Source organism: Notamacropus eugenii, chromosome 6, assembly GCF_028372415.1.
Source record: "Notamacropus eugenii isolate mMacEug1 chromosome 6, mMacEug1.pri_v2, whole genome shotgun sequence".
Taxonomy (NCBI): Eukaryota; Metazoa; Chordata; class Mammalia; order Diprotodontia; family Macropodidae; genus Notamacropus; species Notamacropus eugenii.
In genome coordinates, this window is record NC_092877.1 from 388,217,394 (window position 1) to 388,229,460 (window position 12,067).

The following is a 12,067-nucleotide window of genomic DNA, read 5'->3' on the forward strand; positions in this document are numbered from 1 at the left end:
GCTGTCTGTCTCTGAAGGTATGCAAGCAGACGGAGAGAACATAAACCGCAGTCTCTGAGGCGACCAAGCCTGACAGCATTCCAGCTGAGCTTTTGGTAGGAAGTAAAGAGGCAGGGAGGAGAGGGGAGCAGCACACACCGAAAGGGCCTTTAGATTTGGTCCCCAAGTCAGTCAATTGAGGGACCCAAATTCATCAGACTCAGCTGTGGTATCCTGAACAAACATGCTTGGACGCAGCCTCTTAGGCCAGTGCAAGGTCCGGGGGACCTGGGTTTCAGTGTCTCCTACCCCACCCCCCACCACACATCTGCCACCTTGTCTTGCCAGGCCAAATCAGAGCCCCAGGCGAGGGGTTCTGACAGGTGTTGGCAGTCCTCACTGGGAGTTCAGTGAAATCACAGGTTGTACCCAAAGCAACCCAAAGATACATATGTTGTGGTAGGACCTAAGCCTAGAGCTGGAAGAGACTTTAGAGGTCATCTGACCCAATGCCCTCATTTTACAGAGAGAGAAACTGAGACTCAAGGAGGTCAAGTGACTTGCACATCCATGGGCACCTGACTCTAAAGCTTCTCTGTCATGGGCCCTGCACCTCCCAACTCCACCCCTTCCCAGGAGCCCTGACCTTCCCACCCAAAGGCTGCTAGAGTGAAGAGCTAGCAGCTTCAATATGGGGGGGGGAGGCTGGCAGTGGGGTCAATGGCCTGCCAGGGCCTAGGGCTCTCTCCCTGCACCTCCCCAAAGTGCTATTCCACAGCACACCTGGAGATCCAGGAGGTAAGGATTTCTGTGTGGCCATGGAAGGAGATGCTTGGCTACTCTCTAAAGTAGTGGGCAGTCACCCTCAGGGTCAGGATACTGCCCCAGTCTGGTCTTGGTCGGGATGTGGCCTGGGGAGTGGACTGAAGCTTCTTTCCCTGAGCACTGATGGGCTTAGAAACAGCCTGACCAGGGCCTAGTGCTTGGCCTCCAGCACAGCCCAGCCTCTGGGAAAATCACCGCCCATAGAATTTTAGCACTGAGAGGGACTTAAGACATCGTAGGATCCGACACCTTCATCTTATGAAGGAAGAAACTGATACCCAGAGTAGGAGGGAGGCTGCCCAGTCTCCAGAATCTTGCCCGCTACAAGGCTGGAATTCAAACCAAGATCTTTTGACTCTAAGCCAGGGCTCTCACTCCTACCTGCTGGCCCCCCCTTGGCCTCGAACTGGGCCTCCTACAGCCAGACATCCCACCTCCTCACAATCACTACTGCCCTGCCTCTGACATTTCTCCACCTCCTCAAAGGGTGTCCCCTCCTACTCCCCTTCCCCTCTCCTTCCCTCCTCATCTCCTTCACCTCCCCTTCCCCTCTCTCTCCCCTTCCCCTCCCCTCCTCCTCCGTGAACAATGAATGGGTTGGTCATCTGGTTTCTCTGTGGGCACCCAAGTCTGACACCGCCTAGATCCTTGGGGCCAAGACCAGGAGCTGACCTTCAGATGAGTACCACCTGTGGCTGCCTGCCCCCCACCCCCCAGCCAGGGCTTAGACTTCCCTCAGAGGGCACAGCAGAGGGGCCTTGGAAGTCTGTGTGCAGTCCAAAGAGCCCAGGCCCCCCAGCCTAGGGCATCCATGGTGGCAGAGGAGGCTCATGAAGGCACTGCCTCGGGATGTCCCCATGGGTGGGGCACAAGAGCATGTGAAGGTGGCTAGGGAGGAAGAGGAGCCGGGTAGCTGAGCAGGGGGCGCAGCACTCAGATGGGGGCACCGCCCTCTAAGCCCCATCCTTGCTCCACCCTTTGGGGATTGCTTCCCAGCAACTCTGTCCCTTTTGCACTCAGCAGACTCCGCTCCTGCCAGTCTTTTAGGACCAACGAACCCCATGCCTCCCGACGAGATGTGCCCCGAGCGTGTCCCTCCGCCCCCTAAATCCCCGTCCATTGTCCCCGAAGACAAAACAGGACCAGACTCACCTTGGCAGCCACCTGCAGGAGTGGCAACGTTTCCCGGGGACTCGGGCCCTCTGTGCCCGGCTGGCCCAGGCCAGAGCACCCTCTGCTTCCCGGCCGAGCTGGGGCTGCCACCGATGGAGCCTGGGCTTAAGTACTGCCCTCAGGAGGGGGGCGGCGGGATGCTGGGGAACGGGCCGAGGCAGCTGCAGCTCTGGCGGCGGCTGCGGCGGCTCTGGGTCCCAGGGGGCCCCAAAGCTCTTTCCCATCATTTTCGCCCTTTTCAGTAGCTTCCTTTAGCTGGGGCCCCTCCCGTAAAGCTTTCAGGGCCGCAAAGCATTTAGATCCATCACACCCATCTGAGGCCCGGGGCCTGAACTTGGCAGAGGAAGCGGCTGCCAGCCAGTGCAGATTAACAGGGGCCTGCTCCTAGGTGCCCGGCCCTGGGCTAAAGGCTGGAGACGTGAGGAAAGGCAGAAAACAGGCCTACCCTCGAGTGGCTGCCAGCCTAAGGGGGAGACAACGCGTCAAAGGAGCCTAGTGGTCTGGACAGCACAGGATGCCAGCACCAAGGAGCCCCAGGGAGGCCGGAAGGCCCCATAGTAATCTGGGCTGAAGTCAGAAGGCTGGAAGAAAGACTAGTAACTCAGCAGCCTTTGAACTGAAAGAGGGATGAACCGAGGCATGGGAAGGAACAGCAGAGGGGGCCACCATGGGCTTGGAGTTCCGGGCACACTGAGCCCACAGGCGGGACTCATCTTCCACGACCCCCAACCAGTTAGGGACAAGAGCTCCCAGCTCCCAGTGGTTATCTTTCCTCTGTAAATGAGCTGGATCTTGTTGGCCTTCCCCATTGGTCAAGGCCCAGAGGAGATAATGGACGTGGTCCAAGAAGCCATTGTATTTATTAATCAAACAGAAGGAAGCCATTCTGACATATTAATAAAAACCCAAGCAAGAAGCACCCCAAACTCCCACTTACGGCACATGCTCCCTTTCCCCCTCACACAATGCATTCAGTCAGCTTTTCATTACCCCAAGAGAGCAGAGAAGTGGGGAGGGCCTGGAGCGTGGCTGGCCAGGCCACACCTTGGCCCTCTGAGTAGGCATCTCAAGTACTGCCTCTAACTCTGGGTTCTACCCTAACCCCATGTGCCAGGCCCTGTACTGAGGGAACACATAGCAGACAAAGCCCTAGTCCCTGCCCTCTGATGAAGGAAGACAGCTGCTGAAGGGGTGTGTTTTCTTTCAGCTTTCTTCCTACACACATCCGTTGATTAATTAATTAATGAAAGAAGGTAGAGAAAGGGATACTGGCCCAAGGGCACCGGATCAAAGTAAAAAAAGTTGAAAGCAGAGCTGGGAGGGGGAGGAAGGGTGGCCAGCCTAGGCCGGTCCCAGACAGAGGCACAAGGGGAGGGGCTCTCTGCCCTCAGACATCCAGGCCTCTCTGGCTCCTCAGTGACACTGGACAGGAGAGATCAGAATTTACCACCAATATTTCTACGAGCATATGAAACAGCATGTGTGGAGACACAGGAACACACACAGCTACAGAGCCCACATGTGTCTCTGCGCCAGGGCAGGGCTGGAGCCAGCTCACACCAGCTCAGGAAGGACGGTTTTTACTATGGATATTTCCACCTTGGAAATAAGTGGCAGTGCCAGATGCTACAACTCCTCTAGATCTGAGAAAGTCATGCAGGCAGCAACCAGGCACAAGGGCCAGTCTCCAGGCCAGAGAGGCAAAGTCCAGCTGCAGCGTTCAGCTGTTGCTCCCCCGCCCTTCCTCTTGGCACCAGGAGCCAGGATATGCCCCTGCAGGCTGAGACATCTCCCTGGACTGCAGGGTGACCCAAGACCCAAAATCAATTCATCAATTCATTTCAAAAGTATTTATTAAACACCATGAATCATGCAAATGCACACAGCCTAGCCTCCAGGGGGTTGCCCTGCTGTACCGCCATCTCTTTACCATCCAGAGTGACAGTGCCTCCCCCTTCCACCAGGGATGTTCCAAACCTCAGCTTTTCTCTCTGCCAAATCCCCACCTGCCTTCTCTCCCCCTTGTCAGTTGATGACCTCATCTCCTGTTTTCCAGAGAAAACCTAGGCCATTGGGAACATGTACCCTCATGTGCCTGCTCTCCCCTTCTCCCCTAAACTTGTGCATCTTCCTCATCCATTCCTCCAAGGGGCACTCTCACAGTGCCTTTCATTCCTACCCCACCCCTCTCCCCCAGCAGTTTTTTCTCTTTCCCTCCCTCTTTCTCTGTCTTTCTCCCCTGCCTCTCCCTCTCTCCCTCTCCTCTCTCTTCCCCTATCTCTGTCTCTCTCCTCTCTGTCCAGCCTTTCTCTTTCTCTCCCTCCTTTGCTGTCTCTTCCTCCCTCCTTCCTTTTCTTTCTCTCTGTCTCTCCTCCCCCTCTGTCTCCTCTCTCTGTTTCCTCTCTCCCTCTCTCCCCTCTTATCCTTCCTTCTGTCTCTCTCCTCCTCTCCTCTACTCTCTCTCCCCCTCCCTCCTTCTCTGTCTTTCTATTTCTGTCTGTCTGTGTCTTTGTCTCTCTCTCCCCCCTCTCCTGGCTCTTTCTTCCTATATACCAGCTGCTACAAACTGACCCTCCCTCATTTTACCACTTAACTCTTACTCCTGACCCCCTTGCTCTCTGACCCTTGCGGTCTCATGTCTGACCTCCACTCTGCCATGCTGGCTCCCTCAGAGATCTTTGAACCCTCTGCTTGGGACAGCCTGCCCTACCTCTGGCCAGGCTTTCTATCCTCCTGAGCCTGAGGGGAAGCCCAAAGGCCCTACTTTCACCCCTCCTTTTTCAACTCTCCCCACCCCCCACCCAGTAACTGGACTCACCCAGTCTGGGACTTTGCTCCGTGGCTGAGCTTTCCTAATTGCTGGATGAATGAAAACTTCCCTAATGCACTGTGTCTAGTTGGCCCCAGAGCATGCTTCACATCCAAGTTAGGGCCTGGCTGTTCTTCCTGTCTTCAGTCTCTCCCCTCTCTAGTTCATCCTCCACAGAGGCCCAGTGATCTTTAAAAGGCGGGGAAGGGACCAAAGGGACAGAAAGACAGAGGGGGAGAGGAGAGACAGAGAGAGGAGACAGGGAAATGAGAAATTTGTAAAAAAATTCTTGAACAACCACCACCAGGTACTGAGTGCCCACAAGGTACCAGACCACAGTGCAGGGTAAAGAGAGTTAGCTTTGGAGCCAGGAAGATTTGGATCCAAGTGCAGCCTGTGGTACATTCTGGCTGTAGGACCCTGAGCAAGTCACACCTCTCAGGGCTCCTGGCAACTCTATAAGACTGTAAATTGTAGAGCATTTGAATCAATGAATGAAGGAATGAATGAAAACGCATTGATTAAGCACTTACTGTGTGCTCAGCACTGGGGCACAAACAGACAAGTCAGACAGTGCTCTCAAGGAGCTTCTCAGAGCAGGGAAGGGTTCAGCTTCCAGTCGGGAGAGGGGTGGCCTGGTGGCCTTTAGGAGCACTGATAAAACCTTATGTTTCTGACGCTGACGCCCTGGACAGAGCAGAGCGCTCAGGTGGCGGATGGTGCTTTTCTAGGTCTTCTGGAGCTTGGGTGCCTGCAGAGTCCATTGCCCACTGAGGCAATGCCCAGGTCACATCATCTCCAGAAGGGCTGTTGCCCTGAATGATGGATCCAGAGGCCAGGCTAGCAGCGGAGCTGGTGGTCTGGGAGGCCATTGGGCTCTGTGGTTCAGGGTCCGAGAATAGCGAGCATAGCCCTGCCTTCTTTCGCTTTCTCAGGGTGCCCAGATACTTCAGACAGGCTCTGCCCCCTTTGGGGAGAACTGAGCTGGCAGCAGGTGGGATGCAAAAGGGGGTCCTGTCTCCCAGTGGGGTCTGGGCTGGGAGTAAGGCAAATGTTCTCACCAGAAGTTCTCTACCCAGATGAAATCAAAGGTCAGAGGGAAATGTGCCACAGGTTAAGAATGCATCCACAGAAATAAAACTGTCTCTGCCTCAAAGAACTTCCACTCTACCAAGAAAAACTCAGATATCTAAAAGAATTTCTAGGGGAATAAGGAGAGGTCACGGGCAGAAAGGAGGAGTGCCTGGAGCTTGATCCTAGAGGGCCTTCATAAAGGTTCCTGCCAGGCAATAGGCATGAGATCAGGTCTGAGTACCCTAGCCTTGTATTCGAGACTTTCTCATCCTGGATCACTCAAACACCTTCCACCCCCTCTCCTCCTCCTCCCCTGTTTCACAGAATGAAGCAGCCTCACTCCTGACCAAGGATGGCCTCTACCTGCCACATGATCCCCTTCCAGCCTGTCTCCAACAGATCACTCTCTGTCATCCCCCAATCTTTCCCTCTTTGTTGGCTCCTTCCCTATAGCCCACAAACATGCTCAAGTCTCCCCCATCCTGATAAAACCCTCTCTTGGATCTCTTCATACCTGCCAATTATGGTGCTATGTCCCTTCTGCCCTTTGTAGCAAAACTCCTCTACAATAGATTCAGTCCTTCTCTGTCTTTCCTCTCACCCTCTTCTTAACCTCTTACATTCTGGCTTCTGACCTTATCATTCCACCAAAACCACTCTCCCCAAAGTCACCAATGATCTCTTAATCATGAAAAGCAATGGCCTTTTCTCAATCCTCATTCCTTGACCTCTCTTCAGCCTTGGACACTGTTGGTCCCTCTCTCTTCTCTCTGGGTTTTCAAGACACCTTTCTCTCCCTTCTAGTTTTCCTCCTCCCTCTCTGATCGTTCCTCTGTCTCCTTTGCTGTATCCTCCTCCAGATCACAACCTCTGACAGACCCCCTCAGGGTCTGTCCTAGGCCTTCTTTTCGCCCTCACTTTTTTTGGAGATCTTATTAGCTCCCATGAATTTAATTACCTTCTCTATGCTTGTGATTCTCAAATCTACCTTCCCTACCCCAATTTTTTCTACTGACCTCCCACCTGCCTCTTAGACATCTTCAACTATGAATACCCAGTAGACACTTTAAACTAAGCACGTCCAAAACTGAACTAATTTTTCTCCCTAAACCCTTTGCTCCTACCTTCTCTACTAGTTTCCAGAGTATCCCTACCCTCACAGTTTCTGAGGCTTACACCCCAGGAGTCACTCTGGACTTCTCAGTGTTTCTCACTGCCTCTCACCCCCATCCAATGTGGTACCAAGGTTTATCGATTTCACTTTGCATCATCTCTGGTCCATTTCACCTCTGCACCATGTCTGGTCCATTTCACCCCCTGCACCATCTCTGGTCCATTTCACCCCCTGCACCATCTCTGGTCCATTTCACCTCTGCACCATGTCTGGTCCATTTCACCCCCTGCAGTATCTCTGGTCCATTTCATCCCCTGCACCATCTCTGGTCCATTTCACCTCTGCACCATGTCTGGTCCATTTCACCCCCTGCAGTATCTCTGGTCCATTTCACCTCTGCACCATGTCTGGTCCATTTCACCCCCTGCAGTATCTCTGGTCCATTTCATCCCCTGCACCATCTCTGGTCCATTTCACCTCTGCACCATGTCTGGTCCATTTCACCCCCTGCAGTATCTCTGGTCCATTTCACCTCTGCACCATGTCTGGTCCATTTCACCCCCTGCAGTATCTCTGGTCCATTTCACCCCCTGTACCATCTCTGGTCCATTTCACCTCTGCACCATCTCTGGTCCATTTCACCCCCTGCAGTATCTCTGGTCCATTTCACCCCCTGCACCATGTCTGGTCCATTTCACCCCCTGCACCATCTCTGGTCCATTTCACCCCCTGCACCATCTCTGGTCCATTTCACCCCCTGCACCATCTCTGGTCCATTTCACCTCTGCACCATCTCTGGTCCATTTCATCCCCTGCATCATCTCTGGTCCATTTCACCTCTGCACCATGTCTGGTCCATTTCACCCCCTGCACCATCTCTGGTCCATTTCACCCCCTGCACCATCTCTGGTCCATTTCACCCCCTGCACCATGTCTGGTCCATTTCACCCCCTGCACCATCTCTGGTCCATTTCACCCCCTGCACCATCTCTGGTCCATTTCACCCCCTGCACCATGTCTGGTCCATTTCACCCCCTGCACCATGTCTGGTCCATTTCACCCCCTGCACCATCTCTGATCCATTTCACCCCCTGCACCATCTCTGGTCCATTTCACCCCCTGCACCATGTCTGGTCCATTTCACCCCCTGCACCATCTCTGGTCCATTTCACCCCCTGCACCATCTCTGGTCCATTTCACCCCCTGCACCATCTCTGGTCCATTTCACCCCCTGCACCATCTCTGGTCCATTTCACCCCCTGCACCATCTCTGGTCCATTTCACCCCCTGCACCATCTCTGGTCCATTTCACCCCCTGCACCATCTCTGGTCCATTTCACCCCCTGCACCATCTCTGGTCCATTTCACCCCCTGCACCATCTCTGGTCCATTTCACCCCCTGCACCATGTCTGGTCCATTTCACCCCCTGCACCATCTCTGGTCCATTTCACCCCCTGCACCATCTCTGGTCCATTTCACCCCCTGGACCATCTCTGGTCCATTTCACCTCTGCACCATCTCTGGTCCATTTCACCCCCTGCACCATCTCTGGTCCATTTCTCCTCTGCAGCACCTTGGACACACCCACTTCTCTCTTTTGACCTTGTCTCTAGAGGTCTGTCTGCAAGGCTCTCCACACTCTAGTCCATCCTTCACTCAGCCCCTAATGTGGTTTTCCTAAAGCACAGGCCTGACCATGTCACCCTCTATTCAAACTCCAGTGGCTCTTTGTGGCCTCCAGGATCAAATGCAAAGTCCCTCCTTTGACGTTCGAAACCCTGCTTAACCTGCCCCTTTTTCCCTTGCTGGCTTCTTACGCTTGACTTCCTTCCAAGTATTCCTTGTTCCAGTGTCCCAGCCTCCTGGCTGTTCTGCAAACCAGACCCTCCATTTCTCCACTCTGAGCATCTTTCTCTGGCTGCCCCCATGCCAGGAATGCTCTCTCTCCTCTGCTCCCACTACTGACCTCCCTGACTTGTTCTAAGTCCCAAGTAAAATCCTACCTTCTACAGGAAGCCTCCCCCAACCCTTCTTAACTCTAGTGCCTTCCCTCTATTTATTATTTTCTATTGGCCCTACATAGGGCTTATTCCTATATAGTTGTTTGCATGTTGTTTCCCACATTAGATTGCAAGTTCCTAGAGAGCAGGGACTGTTGTTTGCTTCTATTTAATCCTCAGTACTTAGCACACAGTACCTGGCACATAGTAGGCACTTTATAAATGTTTATTTCCAGAATGACTGATGCAAGGCCTTCTTGATATGATTGCCTCTACTTTCCCTACCTCCCTCCCTTACATGAACCCTCTCTGCCATCACAAGGCCTTGGGCCTTCCCACAGCTGTGCTGCGGCTCATGCCCATGCACCCACTGGAAATGCCTGGGGCATCATTATATCTAGTCCTGTCGAATTTCCCTCAGATGCTCAGGTCCTGCCTCTGTGACCTCAGGAGGGTACAGTGAGCAGCTTTGAGCTCGGTGACCCTGTGGACCACACTGTCTATGGGTCTGTCTTGGCAAAGATACTGGGGTGCTTTGCCATTTCCCTCTCCAGTGGATGAAGGCAAACAGAAGTTAAGTGGCTTGCCCAGGGTCACTCAGCTGGTGAGTGTCTGAGGTCGGATTTGAACTCTGATCTTCCTGACGCCAGGCTCAGTGCTCTGTGCACTCTGGTGCCCCTTAGCTGCCTGTTATGACCTATCCGTGAGGGCGGTCATGATCACAACGACCATAGTAATGACAGCTAGGCATCTATGGAAGCTGGCAAAGCACTCAACATTTTTTCTTGTTTCTGATCCTGACAACTCTTCGAAGCAGGTGCTGTTATCCCCATTTTATCAGATGGTGACACTGAGGTTCAAACAGCAGAAGGGATTTTCCTAAGGTCGTTTTGGTGGTAAAATCGCAGACCCAGGATGTGATCCCAGGTTGTCTGACGCCTTCCTCTGTCCTGTGGACATGTCTAGAAAGGGCAGATGCCTCATTTCCAAAGAAGGAAAGAGAACAGAATTCTCATCCTTGGCTGTCCCTTTTCCACTTGAGGCCAGACATCCTGGTGCTGCAGAGCCAACATACCTGTAAAGTGAGATTAAGGAAGATTCAGGCAGCCAGCCTGAGGGAGGGAGGAGAAGGAAGAAGAGGTGGGGGGGGGGGGGAGGGTGAGAGAGGGAGAGAGAAAGAGAGAGAGAGAGAGAGAGGAACAGGGAGGAAGCGGGCAGTAAAAACCCCAGCAGACTGGGGTGCTGAGTCTCCAGGATGCCACGGCTATAGCCAGTTACTCCCTGGCATTTATAGAGGGGCAGGCATTGACATACCACAGCTTTAAAAGTCTGTAAACCTTGTTCCACACTGGATCTCCCTGGATCCTTTCCAGAGCTCCAGGATCTAGGTGCTGCCCCTTTCACAGATGAGGAAACAGGCTTCCAGCTGAGCAGCAGCGCTGGATTCTGCATTACTATGTCATACAAGGTTTTCTGCCCTGGGTGGAAGCCAGTGAACACTGTGACCATGATGGAGTTCTGGCCTGAGCTATAAACTTCCCCCTATGCCCTGTGGCCAGACAGCAGGCTTAGAAACCGTAGCCACAGTGAGCACTGGAAGTGTGTAACTATCTCCACATCTAAGAAGACAACCAACCAGCAAACATTTATTAAGCAATTGCTGCATACTGTGCAGGGACTATGTTTTAGGGAGCATGGATTGTTTCCACTGATCTGCAAAGACCTCTCTAGGCTAAAGTTATTTGTGGAACTCAAGGAGTTTCAACCAACTCTCTGGCCTTTGGCCCAATCAACTGGAAACCAGAGGATTCTTCATAATGCTTAGAGGAGGAGGAGAATGTCTGCCTGGGGATTCATTAAGAGGCAATCAGCCACAGCAGGAGCTCATTCTCCTCCACAGCATAAGCATCTATAAACAAACTGACATAGGCCAGGCAGGCCCGGCAGGGAGGATGTAGTCGTGGTCATAGACATAGACATCGTCAAGGACATAGCTCCAGAGCATTTCAGAGGTCCTGCTTTGCCAGGTGGCAAGGGAAGAGGGTTGGGTGGGCAGGGCCCTTCCCCCTAGGGCTTCATGTCTGGCCCAGCAAGGCCACCAGCAATCAGAAGAGGAGGGAGGCCCCCTTCTCATGAGAGGCCAAAAATCCATCATGACCGAGGCTGCTGGTTGGTACTGGGTCTTTCCATCCCGAAGCTGGGAAGGACCTCAGCAACACATCTTGACCAAGCCTGTTCTTGAACCTGCCTTCCCAAAATGGCAGGCTCCTGGTGATGGACTTCTGCTCACCAGATTGCCCCTAGAGTCCCAGGAGGCATCCAAGGAATCATCTGAGGGGCAGTTGTCTGCCCAAAGCCAGGGCTCAGGTGAAGCCTACCTGCCTCCCTCTACAGGCCTGTCCCCAAGAGCTCCAAGGCTACAAAGAGCCTTCCTCTGAGGCCGTGCAGTCTGGCTGCCCCAGCCCCAACTTTGCCCCAGGCAGGAATTCCCACCTACAGCATTCCTAGCACGCCAGATTGTTGCTCCCAGCCTTCCTCCCCCAGTGATTAAGGCTGCCCTTTCCCCGTTTCATCCCGGGCCATGATCTTCTCCCTCCAGCCTCAATCCTCCTTTCTGCTGTCTGTCCTGAACATGTCCAACTCACTCCTCAACCCTTCCTGGCTCTCACAGACGTCCAGACTAGGAACCTGAACTGTCCTTTGGAGTCTTCTTGTCACTTTCCTCCCCACCCCCAAAGCTCTGCCCTGACTTCTTGAGTTCAGTCTCCTTATGGGTCCTTTTCACCACCATGTAGCTGAGTCATTTTAGTTATGTCTGAATCTTTGTGACCTCATTTGGAGTTTTCTAGGCAAAGACGTTGGAATGGTTTGCCATTTCCTTCTCAAGCTTGTTTTATGGAGGAGAAACTAAGGCAAACAGGGTGAACTGACTTGCCTAGGGTCCTACAGCTAGCTAATAAATGTCTGAGGTCTGATTTTGAACTCAGGAATACTAGTCCTCCTGATCCCAAGCCCAGTGTTCTATCCTCTGTGCCACCTCACTGCCCCCACCTAAAGTGCCCCTGGAATCCTACCTACCTGCTCCCTCTGGG